This window comes from Salminus brasiliensis, chromosome 22, assembly GCF_030463535.1.
Source record: "Salminus brasiliensis chromosome 22, fSalBra1.hap2, whole genome shotgun sequence".
Taxonomy (NCBI): Eukaryota; Metazoa; Chordata; class Actinopteri; order Characiformes; family Bryconidae; genus Salminus; species Salminus brasiliensis.
The window spans coordinates 31,324,140-31,344,100 of NC_132899.1; the positions used below are offsets into that span (position 1 = coordinate 31,324,140).

The 19,961-nt window shown below is 42.8% G+C and overlaps 1 protein-coding gene across 3 annotated transcripts in view; it reads right to left on the reverse strand.

Annotated features, from left to right (window-relative positions):
• Positions 1-19,961, reverse strand: part of grid1b (glutamate receptor, ionotropic, delta 1b) — a 352,786-nt gene that overhangs the window by 142,993 nt on the left and 189,832 nt on the right. The gene's annotated exons all lie outside the window — the stretch shown is intronic.

A 19,961-nucleotide genomic window follows, 5' to 3' on the forward strand; every position in this document is an offset into this window, starting at 1 on the left:
TGTCCTGGCCAACATCGTTTCGAGAGTGATGGGGAGAGAGCGCCATCTACCCATCCGGAGATAGCACAGTCAATTTCGGAGTCTGATTTCGGAGTCAATTTCGGTTGCTGATGGCAAAGTGACATGGCTTGGGATTTAAACTCGCAACCCAACATTACAAAAGTAATGGAAGCTCTTAAAATGCCACCAAAATGATGCTTCAGTGACATCACACACAGTAAACACACACACAGGTCTGCCAAAGCCTGATATGCTGATTTACTAAGAGTACAACTCTCCATCCAATATATGCCTTAACCAACAAACGCAACTTCTTTCAGCCGGTTCTGATAGCTTTCAAATCTTCCATTACATTATATCAGGCCATATTCCACTCAACAGACCTCAACAAGGACTTTGAGTGTCTAATTTTGTGCCCGTCAATGAAAGTTCAACCTCATCTGAGAGAGTGGTGTCAACAGGCAAGGGCCTAGAACAAAAAGAGAACTTTCGCCTATCTTTCCCTGCACTTCTCCCTCCTAAGAAGGCCTATTTTTAGACTATGGTGACAGGACCTTCAGCCTGGAGCACCTCAACGTCGCCTTGTGAAGAGGCTCAAACAATTAGCTGTCAGCCTCTTTGCTCCTCGCTCCGCCGCTCTCCTAGTAATCATAGGCCAGCCAGAGAGCCGCCCGTCTTCCACTCTTGCGATCCGTGGCTATTGAAGCCCCACTCGCTTCTAATGGCTTTCAAATCTCTGTGAAAGTAATTTTGTAGTTTGAAAAGTACAACTGTGGCATTCTGCGTAGACCAAACACACACATGATATTGCCGAAAGAATGAGTCCTTTCAGTGATAATTCACTGCATTTACACCACATAATAGAAATAACGAGCCTGAGCAAAGGCAAACAAAAACCTGATGGGGAAAAACAGCACTATTGACATGCATTTATGTAGGAAAGAAAACAGGGCCTCAACAGAAACTCGGGGACCTATTGAAGCTTGAGGAACTTTCTCCACAGAACTTCAGCCTTTCAATTTTCTGTTTGTCTTCTTTCTGACAAAAGTTCCGACATATGTTCTCTGTTTCTACAGCGAGTAGACAGTGTTTTCATCTGACCTACATTTTGGGAAAAAGTTCCAATGGTTTACGTTGCAATAGGCGGCAATGATTATGAATAGTGTAAAATGATAATGGCGCAAATTAACTGAAATCCAGTGCCTGGTGTTTGGAAATCTGCTATAGTTCAGCTAGTGCTAAAAGGGGGTGGTCCCTTTAAATGAGACAATTTTCGCCAGATTTCAGTATTGTCAGTATTGACAAATTCTTGAATCCATAGTTTCATACCAACTAAAACAGTTGTTACTAGTAATAATATTCTATCTGCCTTTCGACTAGACCGTTTCTCATCTGAGCCGACAAACATTTTGGAAAAAAGTTTCAATGGTCTACTTGCAATAGGTGGCAATGATATATACATAGTGGAAAACGATGATACACAAATAAACTGAAATCAGCCATAAACACTGTGTGTCTGATGCCAACAAGCATTACAGTATAATGTGGAAGGCAAGTAGTCCAAGCTTCATGGCCTGCACTCTTCTGTAACGACTTCTAGCTGAGTTCTCCTGGTCTTTCAGATTGTTTGATGGAGTTAATTCATGTTCTTGATAGTCAGAAATCATGTACCGGGTTTAAAAATGACTTGGTTAAGTTAGGGTGTACTGTTTTGATGGAGTTCTGTCTGAGAAGCTGGTTGTCAGTGCTGGGGTGCCACAGGGTTTCCTTTTAGACACCCTGTTGTTTACCACATATATTAATTAACAACCTAAGCAATACCATTTTCAATGCCAATATGCACTTTTACAGAGATGATGCTATTATTTATCTTTGTGCCTGTTCACCAGCAGAAGCTCTTATAAGTTTACAGGAAGCATTTGTGACCATTAAGCACAATCTTGCAGCTCTTGAGAAGGTAACCTATGACCGTTAGACTTTCATTTCTTTTCTTTCTGTCTAATATTTTGGCAGCTGTTCTGCCTTTCCCTTAGTGAAGAGACATGTTTGCATCTGAACCGACCAACATTTCAGGGAAAAAATAAACAAATAAATAAAAAATAGTCTCCACAAACTGCAAACAGCTGGGCTGTTTGCCAGATGCCACAGAAGTTTTAATATCATGGTGCTATCAGCAGCATCAGTGTGCATCAAAAACCCAACTGGGCAAACTCGGACACTTCAGAAGTCCAGAAGCAATCTGTGATTTCCCCCACATCGTTACTGCACACATCTCTCCCACGGGATTTTGAAGCCGGCGTTCGCCACTGGCACCAGCCACAGCCCGGTCTGGATCTGGGAACCTCAGTGCGATTCATTTCCTCTAATATGATTTTATCCTGGGCTCTGAGTTTTGATTTATGGAGAAAAACTGCACAGTTGGAGCTATCTGCAAGCTAGAGCAAATAGGTGGGTCAGTGGGGGAAATGTCAAAATGGCTTTGCCTTTTAGATTGGCATTGCAGCATTATTTGAAAGCCAATATCGAGAATTTACAGCACTGTTATCAAGCCCTTCATACCATAATGCCAGATTGAGTGTGGTCATCCACATGCCTGTTTTGATATTGTTTTTTCATTTGGCTTTTTTGATACAAATTTACAAAAAGATATTTTAATGTGAAAGCGTAAAAAAAATATTTCTATGACATTAAGTCAATTAGATAAAGTTTGCTCATGTAAAATAAGTGATTTTGTAAATATTCACCCCCCTAATACTCAAGTGAGTATTTAGTCATTGTAACCTTTGGCAGCAATCACAGCACTGAGTCTGGCTTATACATCTGGACACTGCAACTTTACTCCATTCCTCTTTGGTTGCACAGGGATCGGGCATGTACACCCCTTTCCAAGTCCAGCCACAATTTCTCTATGGGTTTGAGCTCTGGCTTTGACTCTGTCACTGATTATTATCCCAAGTTGCAGTTCTTTGGCAGATTGAATCAGATTGTTCTCCAGGATTTCACTACATTGTGCTGCATTCATTAAACAAGACTTCCAGGGCCTGCTGTTGGTGATGTTGGTGGGGATGGTGTGATTGTGGGGATGAAGTGTTTAGTGTCCACCAAACATATTGTTTAATGGTCAAAAAAACTCAATTTTGTTCTCATGAGACCAAATAACTTACTTCCAGTTGATCTTTGAGTCTCCCACATGCCTTTGGGAAAACCGTAGTGGAGATCAACACTCTTCCACAAAGCTTTGACTGGTCTCCTTCTAGCACGGTCAATCAGTTTGTGAGGACAGCGACCTACTCTAGGCAGATTTACACATGTGCCGTAATCCTTCCATTTCTTAATGATGGCTTTAACTGAACTCCAGGGGACCTTCCAGACAGGTGTCTTTATGCTACAATCACTTGAGACAAATTCACTGCACCATTTCACTCTCCATTTCACTCATTATGAGATTACTAGAACTTATTGCCTGGACCTCTGTTGATTTAGGTCAGCCACTAAAGATTTGCTAAGAGAAATGGAGTAAAGTTGCAGCATCCAGATGTGCAAGGCCAATTAAGGTCTATCCACCATCACACCATCCCCTCACATTGACTTGAAGGGGGTGAATATTTATGCAAACCTTTTTTATTACATTATATGATTTGATTTAATTCACATTATTTTGTAAAAATATGTTTACACTTTGATATTAAAGACTCAAAGTAAGTTTAATTTGTATATTTTTATGTCACAGAATCCAAATGATATTGATTATAATTCCATTAATAAAAGCAATAAAAGGGGAAACAAAAAAGGGGGTGTCATGGGCACTGTCATAGGCACTGTACATAAACCTAGCCCAGCAGTGAAAGTGACTTTGGGAAAATATGGTGTTGCTGATGCTTTTAGTCAAAGACATGTAGCACATCACCCTTCACATTCTGTTAATTACAGGATTAGAAATTGCTATGAGAACCAGGCCTTGTGACCATGGCCTTTGCAGTGGTTTTGTCTATAAAAGGGTAGCTTAAACTCCGCGAGTGCTGGAGAAGTGAGTGGGTATTCAAGCTGACTACACATCGATCCCACTAGATCAACATGACTGCAACCCTATCTGGTAATGTTACAGTTTTAAATATAACATTTGGCTATGGTATGCTAAGCTATGTGGCTCCAGCCAATTTTTCTTTTTTTAGGAAAATCAGTGTGGTTCTGGGTGTAAAATAACAGGGTGGTAAATAGGCTTGGTAAATAACACCTAAACATTTTTCACCCCAACCAAAGTCACACATTATTTACACACCAATGGCAGTGTACAATTTGGCAGTGTACAATTATGTTTTCACAACCTCTCTTCTTATTTTGGCCCAAACTGGGCTTTAAAGTAAATAATTACTCATGTCCTAGATGTTTCTCCTAGACAAAGAAGAGTCAAACACTGTTGGACTGCTGCCTACCATCTGAATCTCCTCTCCATCTCTGCACAAGAGGGGGGGTGTTATGTAAAGCACATTAAAGCCAAACAAATCTCACATTTTCATTACTATTCATTCCATATGCATTCTATTCCAGAACTGGCCACAGGCTATAATCAGACGGTTTCTGTTTATGTTGACAGTGCAGCCAAGAAAAACACGCCTTAAAAGAGATTGCAAAATGAGCGTGGCTTCAACTTCTGCAAAGACAAAACCAAGTTGAAGCCTTTGACATCTACACAAACCATGGCAATAAATAGAGCTGTTTCCAATGGCGAAGCAGAACGCAAGCTTGCCACGAGAGCCATAATTTACACTGCACTTTCAAAAAGCATTAACCATTAAAAAAAGTAGGCAAGTTTTAATTAAACGTTTGCTGAGACTTTTCAGGCCTTCAAACGTACAAATCGATCTGCTTAGAAAGCAGACACTTCTAAATAAAAGCCACCAGCCTGTGCAGGCCGGTGCTGACAGGGCTGTACAAGTGGAACTTGTGGTCATTAAAAGATGTGTCCATGTTTGCTCTGAGAAAGGTCCCTGTGAAAAGAAAGATCTTCCAGGTTTGATCTGTCTCACACTTAGGACCCTAAATTGAAATGGGGAGGGTGAAAACTGGAGCCTCAGGAAGTTCTATTAGCAGTTGGAGGAAGGAAATGTGCAGCAGATGTACCATTGCTGTCAGCCCAGGCCCATCAAGCCAGTCACACTAGGTTCTCCAGTTGAATTTCGTCATCTACACTATCTCACTTTTGACTGACCCAAATCGTCATCTGGCGGTACCTTACTAGCCACATTTGTTTCTCAATAGCTGACTGAAGTAAAGGATTCCAAAAGTGCATTGATGACCCATTTCCAAGTTGTCTGCTAGAGCCTTCCTTGCAGATGTTTGTTCAGGGACTGTAGAGATCACAGTGGTAGGCTTGATAAGTGGAGGGCAAACTTGTGGTTTCTTGGTATGTAGCCAAGTTCTCAAACTACTAGACCAATGGTTTTCAAACTGGTTCTTAGGGGCCGTCAGAATGTCCATGTTTTTGCTCCATCACTATATGAATCACTAAAATTCTGAGGGTGCCTGACAAGCAGGGCGAATCTGCAACTGCAATATGTGCCACATACATATATACATCATTCCCTCAAGAGCAATGTAGACCATCTGTTGATGTCTTATTTATGCAAAGTGTTAGAGATAGCAATCGCTGAGATGGCAGCCCAAAACAACAAACCTTGGGGTTGCGTGGCAACTGTAGAACCTTGCTGGGCCCCCTGGCCAACGAATGGTTTGTTCTCCATCTCTTCTTCTGTTTTCTTTTCATTCCAGGCAGGCCGCTGTGAGCCCAGGCACAAGACACAAATGTAATATGTGCTCCTTGTGTCTTTCCGCACACTCATAAAACACCGTGACTTTGCCTAGTTCTCCAGGGAAGAGCTGGCATTCTCTCAAACAGCTTTGGGCAAATGTGAGGGAGAGGAGGAAAACGTGATGCTCAGCATGGCATCATCCCCACAGTGCAGTTAGACAAGTGCCTTTCAAGCTGACCAGAGATCAGCTTCACTGATAGCTTCAGAGGTTTGAGCTTTTGAGTCTAAAAATCAAGGGGCCACAAAGCACGCCATTAAGGAGCCATGCAGAAGCCATAAACACTGTCAGGTGTGCAAGGCACAATGGAGCTCCAAGTGGCTCAGTAGTCTGACGTGCTACCATTATGGTCTGGGGGTAAGGAGCCATGTCACATTGCCATCAGTGACAGGAGTCCAAGAGAGCACAACTGGTCACACTCTCTCCAGATGGGTAGACTCATAAGTGGCACAGGTGTCTGTTAGCTGTTGCAGTGGAGCTGGGGACACGGCACTTTCCTCCAAGCATGTTGGTTGCCCAGCACTGTTCGAAAAAGAGGTGGGGATTGGCTTCACATGTATTGGAGGAGAAGTGTGAAGTCTGCTAGCTAGTTCTGGGGAAGTTATAAATGGGTGGGTAAACTGGCAGTATCAAATTGGGAGAAGAACCATGGACTAAAAAGGCAGTGCTGGATGGAAAAGGGGTATTTGTAATCATAGGAAGAATCATAAACCACCTTTCCAACTCTGCATACTCAGTGCCGGAGGTCAGTGGACAAAAATCAAGACATTTAGTTCCCTACAGAACTATGGGATCTGATGGGATCGAAAGGTGGTATCTCAGTATCAGCTGTAGTTCTGAGGCTATAAATGCAAATGTCAGATTTGCATTGAATGATTCATGAGATACAATATGTGGGATTCCTATTACAGGTGTGTGGGCCGTTAGATGCAATAAATCTTTAAGCCGGTGGGGGTAACTCGCAAGGAATCATCGTTGTAATATGAAGACAAGATGAGATGGCTTTTCAAGACCTTGGTGGGCATGGGAGGAAATTGACAGCATAAGTTCCCTCTTTCCTTAGTTTTTAGTTTTGCATTTTAGGTACAGAATCCAGGTGTCCGGATGTGCTGAGAGCTCCAAGTTATAATGTATTTAAAGGATAAGACCTGTAGGCTTTTGTAGAGTATATCGTCCATGGACGGCGAGTTAATTTTCATCATTACTGCCTGCACCAAGCTCCTTTAGTTGTTAGTCGAGTTAATTCACCACTGCCTGCTTACCATTTCTCTGAGGCTCAAAATCATGCACCCGGCCGTGTACTGCCGTCTCCCAACGCATTTATCTACGCTCGCAGTCACATCTCCGACTCCTCTTAACATATTCTCCTTCCAGCACATCGGCCGGGAAATAACACCTCGCTGGACTCCCGATCAGAGGACCTTAAGAGCCTCTGCAATAACACAGTGTCGTTTGTGCGTCTTCTCCATTAGGCCCAGCCATATTTCCACAGAGGCAGAGCGGAATCCCATTTCCAGGCTCAGGCGTCTCGATCTGTTGCAGCGGTGGGTGGCACGCTCTCGAGACTGTCTTCATCAGGTGCAAACAAGAGTCAGACCTCTTTAAACCACTCACTTCTAGCCAGCTTTATCAGGAAAAGAAGGGCTGGAAGGCTAGATGTGAAGGGTAAAAGAAGGCAAAATAAGCGACCGTGTCCCTAATTCCAGTCTGATGCCAAAGACCTCATCCAGAGAGTCATCACAGCTGAGGGGAGCCGGATCTCAGGTCCCAGCCCATTACCCAGCTTGGGGCTGAGTGAACCATGGCTGAGAAAGAGTTACAATAATACTGGTCTGCCTAAAGTGCTGGGATCCCATTAAAAATCTCCCTGTTACTGGGAGCCTTCGTCAAGGCTTTCGCAGCACAGGCACTGATCTTAGATACGTTTTGGAGGGGTTCATTGCAATGAGCAAAATTGAATAGAGAAGCTAGAGTCGATCATAGACAATTTGGGAGAAATGGAACCCCAGGAGAGCTATAGAAGCTGCTTAAGATGAAGAGCAAGGGGAGAGAGCGTGAGGAAGCGACTCGTATCCATTTGCATGCACTATTCAGGCACATGCAACAAAAGGACTTGAAAGGAAAGACTTGGACCATTTCATCTTATGACACACAAAGTGCAGAAGCACTAGGGTTCCTCAGAGGAAGAGATTCTACCAATAACAAATTTAGGCAAATCCATACCTCACTGTCAACAGAAATAGCATATCATGCAAAAATTCTTTGCAACCTCAACCCGGGGTTACATTTTACATATGGTACTGATGCAGGGGCGTGCAGAAATTTGACCACCCTAAGAGATCTGCTCTCTCAGATAAGGTCTCAGACCTTAAATATTTCACAGTGCCGGGAGGTCAAGAAAACGTTTTGAGGGAACTACTTATTGGATTGCTAGAAAGGCAATCAAAACCTCAAAAGACCTTCAGGTAGACTGAGCAGACTCTGAACTGGTGGTGCAATGTTCTACTGTACAGTGACACCTGCACTAACATGACATAACATAAAATGAAACATAGGTTTGCATGCGGCCCAAGAATTTAGCAGAACTAGAAGCCTTTTGCAGGAAGAATGGGTGAAAATCCCCAAAACCAGAACTGGAAGAGCTGCGATACTCACCAAAGGGGGCAATACTAAGCCCTCACAATACAGGGTGCCCAAATTTTTCTTTTAGACCTTTTTTCTTTATTTTGACACTAAAAAAGATTCAAAATGACAAAAGTAATTTTGATCAGGGGTGCCCAGACATTTGCCTGCCACTGTAGTTCGGCAACAGCTCAAGCCCCAGCAACAAATCTGTTTACCTCGCCACTTGCAGATAACCTGGCGTTTAAGGACGGACAGCATGGGCAAAAACTGCTGCGCTAAGCTCCTACTCAAAAACGAAAACGGTGGGAAAAAGACAGGGGAAAAAAAACACACTCCCTTAATGAAGACAAACGTCAATACAGGTTGGCTTTCCAACCTCATAGCGTCTGGGTCTCGTCTTTCCCCTGTTTGTCAGCTTAGACCTTCACGAGAAAGACCAAGGGCAGGAGATCAATCAGTAAAATCCCATGTCAGAGCCCAGACAAGACCCGCGCTAACTGTCCGAAGTCGATCGCTCTCAGATCTAGGAGGACTCTTCCTGCATCAGAATGTTTACTATGCTTCGGTGCTCGCCCGCCGCTGAAATGCCCTTGAATTTATGTAGAACATGAAAAGCACCAGACAGTACAAGTTCTGGACTCAGAACTTCAGAACCAGGAGAGATGTCAATTTGAAAGCACTCCCTGAGGTTTTAAAAGTTCTGGAAAATCCACATAAACAAAGGCAGTGCAGCAGCCGGGTCTGACTAGTGTAATGTTTTGCTATCTGCTTGCAATGCTGTTTGGTTAACTTTGGGCGGATGAGCCAACATACTGTCAGACCAAATGTTCTAGCATTATTCTGTTGGTTTTCAAAAGCATTAGTGCTGAGACACGTGCATGCAAAGAACAGCCAAGAGTTTCCAATAAAGTGGCCAGTATGTGGAAGTACAAGGGGCTTCTCATAAAGTGAAGAGTGAGTGGAAGTACAAACATAGGGGTTTCTAATAAAGTGGCTAGTGAGTGAAAACACAAGATAGCTGTTTCTAATAAAGTGGCCAATGAGTGGAAGCACAAAAATAGGGAGTTCTAATAAAGTGGCCAGTGAGTTGAAATGCACGGATGGATGTTTCTATTAAAGTGGCCAGTGAGTGGAAGCACAAAAGAAGAGGTTTCAAATAAAGTGGCCAGTAAGTAGAAATGTAAGGTATGTGTTTCTAATAAAGTGGGCAGTAAGTAAAAGCACAAGCTAGGGGTTTCTAATAAAGTGGCCAGCCAGTGGAAGCACAAGCTAGGGGTTTCTAATAAAGTGGCCAGCCAGTGGAAGCACAAGGTGGGTGTTTTCCTACTCTGCAGACTGTGTTTACCGCACTTTAGCCATGGTATTACTCTGTAATGCTACACTTTATGAGGCGACCTCTTTAGGCCTACTGCACTCATTAAAACACAGCCCTCCGTTTCCCCTCTTTTCCTCCGAGCATGCATACACACGCACAGACAGACAACGCAGACACACAGACACACACCGCAGGCCAATTAGGCAGCATAATGAGAGAAAACATCAAAGAAGCAGGCTGAGACCAGCACACAGAAGTACTATAACCAGGCCAAATATTGGAGCTGCAGGTGTCCACACAATATCACTCGCGAGTGCACTGAATGCTTAATTAGGAAACAACAAACTGCCATCATGAATCAGAAGAGCAGCGAAGGTCTATTTTCAAAGGATCTGCTACCGAAGTCTTCACACTGTCTTTATTCGGGGAACCAGAAGACACTTCATCTCACCTTCATCGATATATGGATTTTTTTTTTCCAGGCCCGTTTTATGTAACCGTGCTAACTGCTGCTACCGACAGCAGCCTCTGAAGAGCTCAAAGCTTCTTTCTGTCTAAACATACAAACACAATCAGTGAAGGTAAAACAAGAAGCAGAGAAGAGGCCTAAGAAGAAGGCCTAGTCGTGGAAGGCAATCATCTCCTTAACCGGCAGCTCCAGCTAATTCACAGAAAAGGAAAACACTCCCTTAACCTAACATGGCTAAATCCACTCAAATTAGGCATCTTCCCATTCCTCCGCCTCGAAAAGACCATGGAGCGGCGGGGACGAGGGATTGCCCTGCCGCGAAGGAGCGAGAAACGAGAGTTTTGTTTCTTGTAATTTCCTGTAAATATGCATGAGCTGATGTGAAGTGAATCTGAATTTCAAAGGATTCCTATTAAGAAGCAACCATAACGGCGGACTGAGGGGTGTCGTCTAACGTGGCGGCAACAGAAACGGCACATTCATTGACACGTAATTAGATCAGAATTACCAAAAGCGTCTCAAAAAGAAAATTACCACCAGCCCTCAGAAATTAGTTCGACTACGCCTTTCTTGTCGAGGAGAAAGGCATTATATCAGGGGAGATGCCACACACCCCTACACCCACACATTCACAAACAGGTTCAGGTGAATCAGGGAATCAAGATCAGCAAACCTAGCAATCAGTGGCCTCTTTTCCATTTAAGGCCAATTGGTTCCTAAGGCACGGTGCGACCGTTTTGATCTTTAGTCTCGCACTATAACTACAAGGCTAATGCAACTAGCTAATGCTAGCTAACGTACTGAAGCCAAGGGAGGGGGGGGGGGTTATAGGTGTCTGCATAATGTGCCAAACCATGTCCATATGGAAAAGCTACCAGGACGGTTACTCTCCATGCTCAGGGCTTTGCCCCATGGTCTCTGGTCAGATTTAATGTGATGGATGGTCTCCAGTGCCACCCTGATTTCCACGTCCTGTGCACGAGCATTGTCCCCTGTTGCTGTTTGGCTGAAATAGTGTTGCCTGACTCTGACTAATTAGTTTAGAGAGCAAGATGTCCTTAAATGTGTGGTAAGATGTATTCCATAGTGTGCTAAAAATGGGCGCTCCTAAATATGGGACAGGTTTACATCAGCATACCCTTGACCAATCACAAGGCAAATATGGTTCTGCTCTCTCTTCCAGTCTGAGCAACCTGGAGGGCTAATGCTAAAGCTAAAGCTAAACCTGGTGCCTCAACTGGGGGAGTGGCTGCCACGTGTGCCCCGTCATTCCTAATGTCCAGCAATCTGTGGTGCCTCTCCGGTTCACCACACCTGGCCAGACAGATGTGAGGTCCTGCCACAGCACCGTAGCCAGGAAGATCTGATTGTATGCATTTTAACTGTAACTCCCTCTCTAGTACTCTTCTCTTTACCTGAGCACTAGCTGTTACACTCATTACGGTACTGCACGGAACACCTTGTTTACATACAAGATGCTTTTTACAACACCAGACTGGTCTACTGGTCTTAGCATACACTTCTGAACTCTTCTGTTTTACTCTTCATTTACATTCACAGCACATCGCTGCTCTACATATTTACTCCATTTTACTGTTAGTATAGTAACTCAGTGTGGACCTTAATCACCCAGCCTCATGCACACATTTGCACATCTTTGCATATTTTTGTATTTATTGTCTTACCATGTCCTTATCTATTACTGCACTAGAGCCTAACAGTGTTTGATTGTACTGTACAAGCCTGTATTAATATAATGACAATAAAATTGAATTGACTTACACTTAAAGTATATCTTACAAAATGTGTACTGGGTTGAAATCATATACCGCACCTTTAAATAAAGCCTAGGGCATGAACACAGTGTCACAACTGGATACAGAAATAAATCTTTCAATCTTATTCAAAACCTCAGAATCTTCAAAAACCTCGAATTACTAAACTCATTAGCGGACCCTGAGCTTTCCGTCAAACCATGCTTACAATACTTAAAGTAACCTCAAATACGCCCAGTTGACCAAGTAGTCCTTAATCCCTTATTGTAGCACTAAGATGTATTACCCAGTAACTACAGAGACGTCTGTGCAAACTGGTGGGGCAATTCTTTGGTAATAAAAGGTGAACTTTTAGCCTGCTAGCAGTTCATAGATATTTTAATCGGTTAAACTGGTGGTAAGATGGTGATGCATTCCCTAGTGCGTGCCCAGCTCAACTTAGACACAATATAAGTCACAGTGTTTATTCCTGGTGTGAGATTTATTACTGAAAACCACAGCTTTCATTTAGGAGAGTATCAGAGTACGTAAAGCTCTCACGATTGAGAGAGCATCTCAGTTTCATAACTCAAAGCGGAATGACGTCTCAAACATTACAGCCAATACATATTTTGGCGAAGCCTTAGCTCTTCCAAATGAAGTACGCCCTACGGAGCGCACTTTGCTTATTTATTCACAACAGATGGCATTAATGCTAGGCCAGTGGGCATTAGGAACTGCTACAGTAAGCAGCACTATGGCTGTTAAAGCCCCTAAGGCTTCTTTAGTAATGGGCTTGGTTCTGTACAGAACAATGACAACTCAAAGAACTCATCTGGATGCTTAAATGGTTCTTCAGTGCAACAAAACCTTTTATAGGTGGTTCTACAAAGCACCTAAAAGGGTTCCACACCATCATTATGAGCCAAAGAACCCTTTTCGGTAGTATTCAGTACAGCTCTTTTTGCTGGCAGGTCAATCAAGAGTAGGGCTCCAAGCACCTGCAACCAGAACAAGAACTTAAGAGAAGAAGTCAAATGAATTCCAGAACAGTTTAAGGCATGTGGAGCACAAATGGTACTCCTGGACCTGGTTCACTAGTCTGGAGCCAAGTTTATTATATCGGAAAGTGCTCCCAGGGGCTTTAAAAAGCCTAACTCTGGCAGTCCTTCCCATCATCAGCTTTGTAAAGACCTGTCTTGAAGTACAAACGTGTTTTGGATTTTTACAGAAGTAACACTGAGCATGGCTGGAGTTACCACAGTTATGCATATTCGAAATATGTGGCTGTGCATATTCTAAATGCAGTGCAATATTGACTTTTTGTGGGCTGTGCTGGAGGCACGGACATTCTCCTACTCTTTATGGATGCATTTCGGCTCTCTCCCTCTCTGTCCTTCTCCTTCTATCTCACTCAGTCCAATTCAAAATTTCCATACCAGTGTATAGAATACCGGTGAATGCACAGTGGGCGGCCCAGGTCAGTTCCCAATGCTGTGGAAGGCCTTCTTTAGTTTTCCTATATCTAGAAGTGATGATGCATAGAGCAAAAGACTGCCGCTTTACATTTCAGCACTGCTAAGCGGGCGAATGATTCTTTGGGGATGAGGGAGATATTGCATGTGGCCTGTAGAGCGGAACTCGCTTTCTGGAGGAAGTGAGTGAGGAAAGTTAAGAAAGGCTGATGGGGGATTGGCGAGTGTGTGCAGGACTAAACGGGACAGACTCTGACTACGTAAGGGTGGAAGAACGGGAACACGGAGGAAGAAGGAAGGTAAAAAGAAAGAAGGCGAAGTGGAAAAAAGAAGCCGAGGGCTAGTGATGGGAAGCCGTGCAGTAATCCAAGGTCTCTCCTTAATCATAATCATTCAGCTGTCACAGCGAGTCAGAGCAGAGGCCGCACCCGGACAGCCAGACCCAGGCCCCATCTGCTCCCAATAAACTCCTACAAAAGCCTTAATTTGAATAAATGTCCTTTTTTCCCCCCGTGTCCTCTGCTAGCGCTCTCAGTCGCTGGGGACCAGCACTGTCTATTGAAACGTCCCAAGCTGCTTGTCCATGAAATGCCACGTCTCCACACCGAACCCAAAACCACTGCATGGACAGGAAAGAACGCCTCACTCTGAATCCCAATCACAAAAAGCACATACCTTCTGTCCACTTTATTAGAAACATCTAGCTCATGTTCAGTTCAGTAGTAACAGTGTTCGGTATCTTCTAAAACTGAATTAAAGGTCAATTTGTGACCACAAAGTCACTAATGACAGGAGATTTGTAAATGGTGGTCGAGACAAAGATTTTACAGTAGGTGAATACCAAGACTTTCTAGTAATCAAGTATAAGTCAGAACAGAGACTTTCTAGTAGTCTGATATGAGTCAAGACCAAGACCCTATAGTAATCAGGTATGAGGCAAGACCAAGACTTTCTAATAGTCAAATATGAGTAATAACTAAGACTTTATAGTAGTCAGGTATGAGGCAAGACCAAGACTTTATTGTAGTCGAATACAATTTAAGACCAAGAATTTCTAGTAGTCAAATATGAGTCATGACCAAGACTTTTTAGTAGTCAAATATAAGTCATGGACAAGACTTCCTAGTAGTCAAATATGAGTAAAGACCAAGACTTTCAATAAATCAGATATGATTCAAGACTAAGACTTTACAGTGGTCAAGACCAAGACTGTACAGTAGTCAAATATGAGTTAAGACCAAGACCTCTTAGTAGTCGAGTTTGAGTCAAGAACAAGACTTTTTAGTAGTCGAGTTTGAGTCAAGGGCAAGACTTTTTAAAGTACTTGTGTGCAAGAAGAGACTATAAAGAAAGCTTTATAGTAGTCAAATATGAGTCAAGACTAGTCAAGACAATTGGTCAGAAACAGCTGTAGTGCACAACAGATAAACTGTGCATGACAACACTTGTATCTATAAAACCAATGAATGGAAGTGTAAAGTAGAGGCTTCTAATAAAGCTGAAAGTGCATGGCTTTTTTGTGGTCCACACAATCCAGCCTTGAGCACTGTCCATTAGGAAAGCCGCAGGACAGACAGACTTTGCCGTGCCTCTGCTGGGAAAGGCTGCACTCGCTCTCTTTCCTGCAGAGATTTGGTCAACTTGTTTGCAGGTGTGAGAAACTGCTCCAGTTGGCATCCAGACCTTCAAATTCACTTATTTTCAGATGTAAAAGTAGCACCTGTCACTGCCAAGAGGCTCAATTGGGGAATGATCACGACAATATTAATTAGGCTAATTTAGCCTTAGTGTCGCTATGTTACTGTGAATAAGTGAGTAGAAGATGCACTGATCCGCAAAAAGCAAGAGGAGTGTATGTCATATTTGTATTTTTGTTAAATATTTGTACAAGTTTATAAATTCTGAAAAAAGAGAGAACACTACACGAAAGTCTGGGCAGATAAGCTCTCTGAAAACTTTTACCAAGCTCTCAGACCTTAGTAAATATAACTGATGTTCTCAAAGCAGGAGAAGCCTGTAAGAAGGTAGAGAGCAAGAGAGCAAGGGCAATGCTTTTTAGAAAAAAAGTCCTGTGGACTGATGTGGGACACATGTTGACACATGTGGGGCCTGTATGATGAGCCCAACTGGGAACCAGAAAGTTTTGTCCATGGGTTCCATGTTGGCCCTACATATGGATGCCCACCAGGGTCAGTGATGGGACTAAGAGGGGTTACACATGGGTCCCCTCTGGGTTGTACACTCATTTGGGAAACTCAACTGGATCCCAGTAACAACACATGTACAAGCCCCCTAAAAGCCTGTGCACACCTGGAACCCACATAGCCCACATACCCCACACGTGAGCCCCACATGAGCATGTTGGCTGGGTTAAAACTTTTTGGCCACAATCAGCAATGGTATGACCGATATTTTGACTGGGGTGCTCAAACATTGCCATGCCACTGACGTCATAAAGGCCTTATAACATTATCATATTTTAACACATAATAGACTTAATTTTATGTCTATGACATTTTAATGAAAAGACAAAAACAATGACAAAGATAGAGAACAAAATGCTGTGTTTTTAACCTAAATGTTAAAATCAGCATTACCAGCCGCACTACACCCATACTGGCTTTATTAGCCAGATAAATTGCCATTTAAGAAATCAATATGCTAATGACTAAATGCACGAATAATAAAAACACATATTAAGCTCTTCCCATAGCTATGTCTTTCCATCACTGACTTTAAAACAATCCAATTACAAATATACATAATGCTAATCACCTCCAAGTCAATTGAAATGCAATAATCAGGAGAGACTGCTAAGTGGACAATTATAATGAAACAGTTTAACATACAAACAAAAGAGAAGACAAATAACAGTAATTAAGGGGGGGGTGACATGTAACTAGAGGACCTAGAGTATTTTTTATGATTTACAGTAATCCACATCAATCTTTTCCCCCCAACAATATACTCTTTCTTCTGAGCTCCACAGCATTTTGGGGATTTTTTTTGTTTAAATGTACAAGTCTAAATCTCAGCTACTACATGAAATGCATGCAAAATGTTGATAGTTTTGGTGAAAGAGTCTTTCAGATTTAAAGATTTTGTAATACAGTCATACATGCTTACAATTTACTGCTGAACACAAAATATGTGGCTGCCTTTAACCATTTTTAGGCCCCAGTTTATAAGCTTCCCTGACAACACATTAGTCATCATGTGTTTAAGGTGGTAGTATCTTCAAGCTCCTGCGGATGGCGCTGTACGAGGATGATCGGGCTATAAATACCTTTGGGGTGTGCAAGGGGACTCAGACATTGAGAAGAGTGCAGTTCAGTGCAGTGGCTGTCTCCTTGGACGTGTGGAAAATGGGTCACAAAGTAGATTTTTATAATTGCCCAAAAGGAGTGACTGCATTTGGGCATGGCCAAAGACCATAGTGTGAAGGAAGTAGCTGAATCTGCAGGTGTATGGAAGCGTGCGGTCATACAGGTCTACCAGTATGTAAAGAACACTCCACAGAGAACTGCATACCATCGACACATGGAGCAGAGTGGCTCGCAAGAGGCCAGAAGAATTAGAAGAAAATTAGAAGAATTTCCAGTAGACTGGGATTTCTGCCACTGCTGGTAGATCCGTATGACTGTATGCTTCATAATTCAGCATAATTCTGACAGTGCTGAAGTTTCCACAATAGGAGTGGAAACCAGAGGGATCCAGTTTTCATAAGACTAAGGAATAAGTGGGTGGTTCTGTAGGCTGTAGTTAATTAGTATGAACTCTACAGCTTTTTACCAGATATCACTTGGATGCTGGACTCTCCTAACCCTAACTTTACACTTCCACCCTATGGCTGCTTTATTAGAACACAGCCAAGAGCGGCTCTGTGGTCAATAAACCGTGCATCAACAGATGGCCTACCATCTCTCACTCTACAGCAGGAAGGTGGAGCTACAAGCCAGGGTTCCCCATGACTGATTGCGATATGGAACTGCCAGCAAGGAGCTTTCTAGCTTTCCCAGTGTGCACACACACACATACACACACCACAGAGGCATTAAAGTTAAATAACAGTAGCAACACAAGCAACACTTGCATGGTAATAATCTCCCCCAGTTTGGCTGGAAGGGACGCGTTCAGCCACTCCGAACCGCTCTGAACGTTTAATGCGTTCTGTAAAAAAATCCATAATGGAAATTTTTTAAGTCAGCATCCGCCGAGGAAGGAACGCATTTAGCCGGGACGAGCAGAGCCAGGACTCCTAATATGCTATGTGGAAACTCATTAGAGGACACTGCAGGCAGTGAGGGAGATCGTCATCGAGCTGGGTGAGGTGGACAAACTGCCAGCGTTACCCACTAAAAGGGGAAAAACTAGAAAAATGTAAGCCCATTAAATCCAGCAGCGAGTAAAAAATGAATAAATAATTAAATAAATAAAAGCCCTCTGCTGTGTATGAATGCAGGGCTGCAAAAATCCCCAAATCACCACAATGGTGGCATAGTAGCATGTGGACTACAGGAACCAATGTTTTGTTTTTTTGGTTGGTTTTATTCAGGAGAATCATTGTAAATGTACCAACCAAGAACCACAATGTGTAGCTTGTTGCGCTACGGAGTTGCCATATGTAGAAGACCAAACTCACAACTCAATGTCAAAATTCCTAACAAGCAGCTGTTAAGTCCTGTACAGAGTGTGCTAACACCCATTCTAACATGATCTCCAACAATAAAGAATGCACAGAACAATGATGAGATCAGTTAGAGCATTTCTCAACCTCGCTGTGGACAGTTCGATTGATTATTAGTCAGGACTGCACATTTTGCATTACAATTACATGCGAAACAATAAATGCTAATGCACTCTTGTGGGTGCCTGAGAGTATTTTTGCATTGTTTTTGCATTATCACAGAGGCTTGACAAAAAAGCTTGTGGACAAGACAAGAAGTCCACCTTAGCTTCTGAAAACCTGCTAACCTAACAATGCTAAAATGGGACAATGTTAACAATGCTAACCTGGGACAATGTTAACAATGCTAACCTGGGACATAAAAAGTTAGATTCACCATAAAACAGTAGTAAAGGATTGTCAAACAAGCTGTGGTAAACTCAGAAGTCTTTAGCTAACTGTTTTTGGGGAAATGTTTGGAAAAATAAAAATTATCGCAGAACACGGTATGATGTCATTGCTAGCTCTTACATCAGACCTCTGATATAAACTGAAGGTAGCATAGAAAATCACTAAGCTAGCTTAGCAAGAATCAAGAACCAAAATATGTGCCACTTTTTATGTCTCAGGTTAGCATTGTTAGCAATACCACTTGATAATAACACAATTATGAGATATTTTGCACATCCAAACACCATGGAAACACATCAGTGGGACTGATTTAACGAGACACAAATAAACAGCAGTGCTAATAAACTGTATAACACTACTGCTTTTACTACCATATGGTTGGTCCATCTTGAATTTCCAAGTAGGAAATCTGACTTGTGGGGGGATACTCTAGTTGAGATTTTCTTTCTCCAACATGAAACCCAGCATTACTGCCTGTAGCACTATTGCTAATGCTAGTTACTAAACCTTAGTATAAGCTTAGGTGGTCTGAAATCTGCCTCATCACCAAGCAGTCCTTGGTGGTACACCTTTGTAAGGTACAAGGATATACACCTGTTTCTCTGCCCTCCCTCCAGCCACCAGCAGGAGCTGGGTGAATTTCATCATCAACACCAAAGACATACGTGAACAGGCTGACAAGCAAACATTTCATTATTTGTTTCAATTCATTTGTAATCACATTCCCCAGCTGGCGGCTTGTCCGAACACACAGATCTGATTACTTACACAAAGATCAGATGTGACTAAAACAACCAGCATCGCTGCCTTCTGCCCAAACACTGTCCTGAAGGCTCACCATCTACTACATTAGCTCCACCTTGCTGATGGACAGCTCATCTGTTAAAGCACCGTTTGTGTTAGCCGTCGACTAACCCATCATCAGAGCTCAGTGGTTTCTGACTGGGTGGTGAACCCACTCGCAACATACTACCAGTGACACAGTCATGTCACAGTCTCTGTTGTGCTGAGAACCGTCCACCACCTCAACAATATCTGGACAACACTGGGTCAAAAACTTACCAATAATGACAGAGGAGGCTAATTGTTTGTACAGCAACACAATGAGTGGAAGAACAAGGCATGTGTTTCTAATAAAGTGGCCAGCAGTGGAAGCACAAGGTAGGTGTTTCTAATAAAGTGGCCAGTGAGTGAAAGCACAGGGTCTGTGTTTCTAATAAAGTGGCCAGCGAGTGAAAGCACAAGGTCTGTGTTTCTAATAAAGAGGCCAGCAGTGGAAGCACAAGGTCTGTGTTTCTAATAAAGTGGCCAGCAGTGGAAGCAGATGGTCTGTGTTTCTAATAAAGTGGCCAGCGAATGGAAGCACATGGTCTGTGTTTCTAATAAAGTGGCCAGCAGTGGAAGCACAACGTAGGTGTTTCTAATAAAGTGGCCAGTG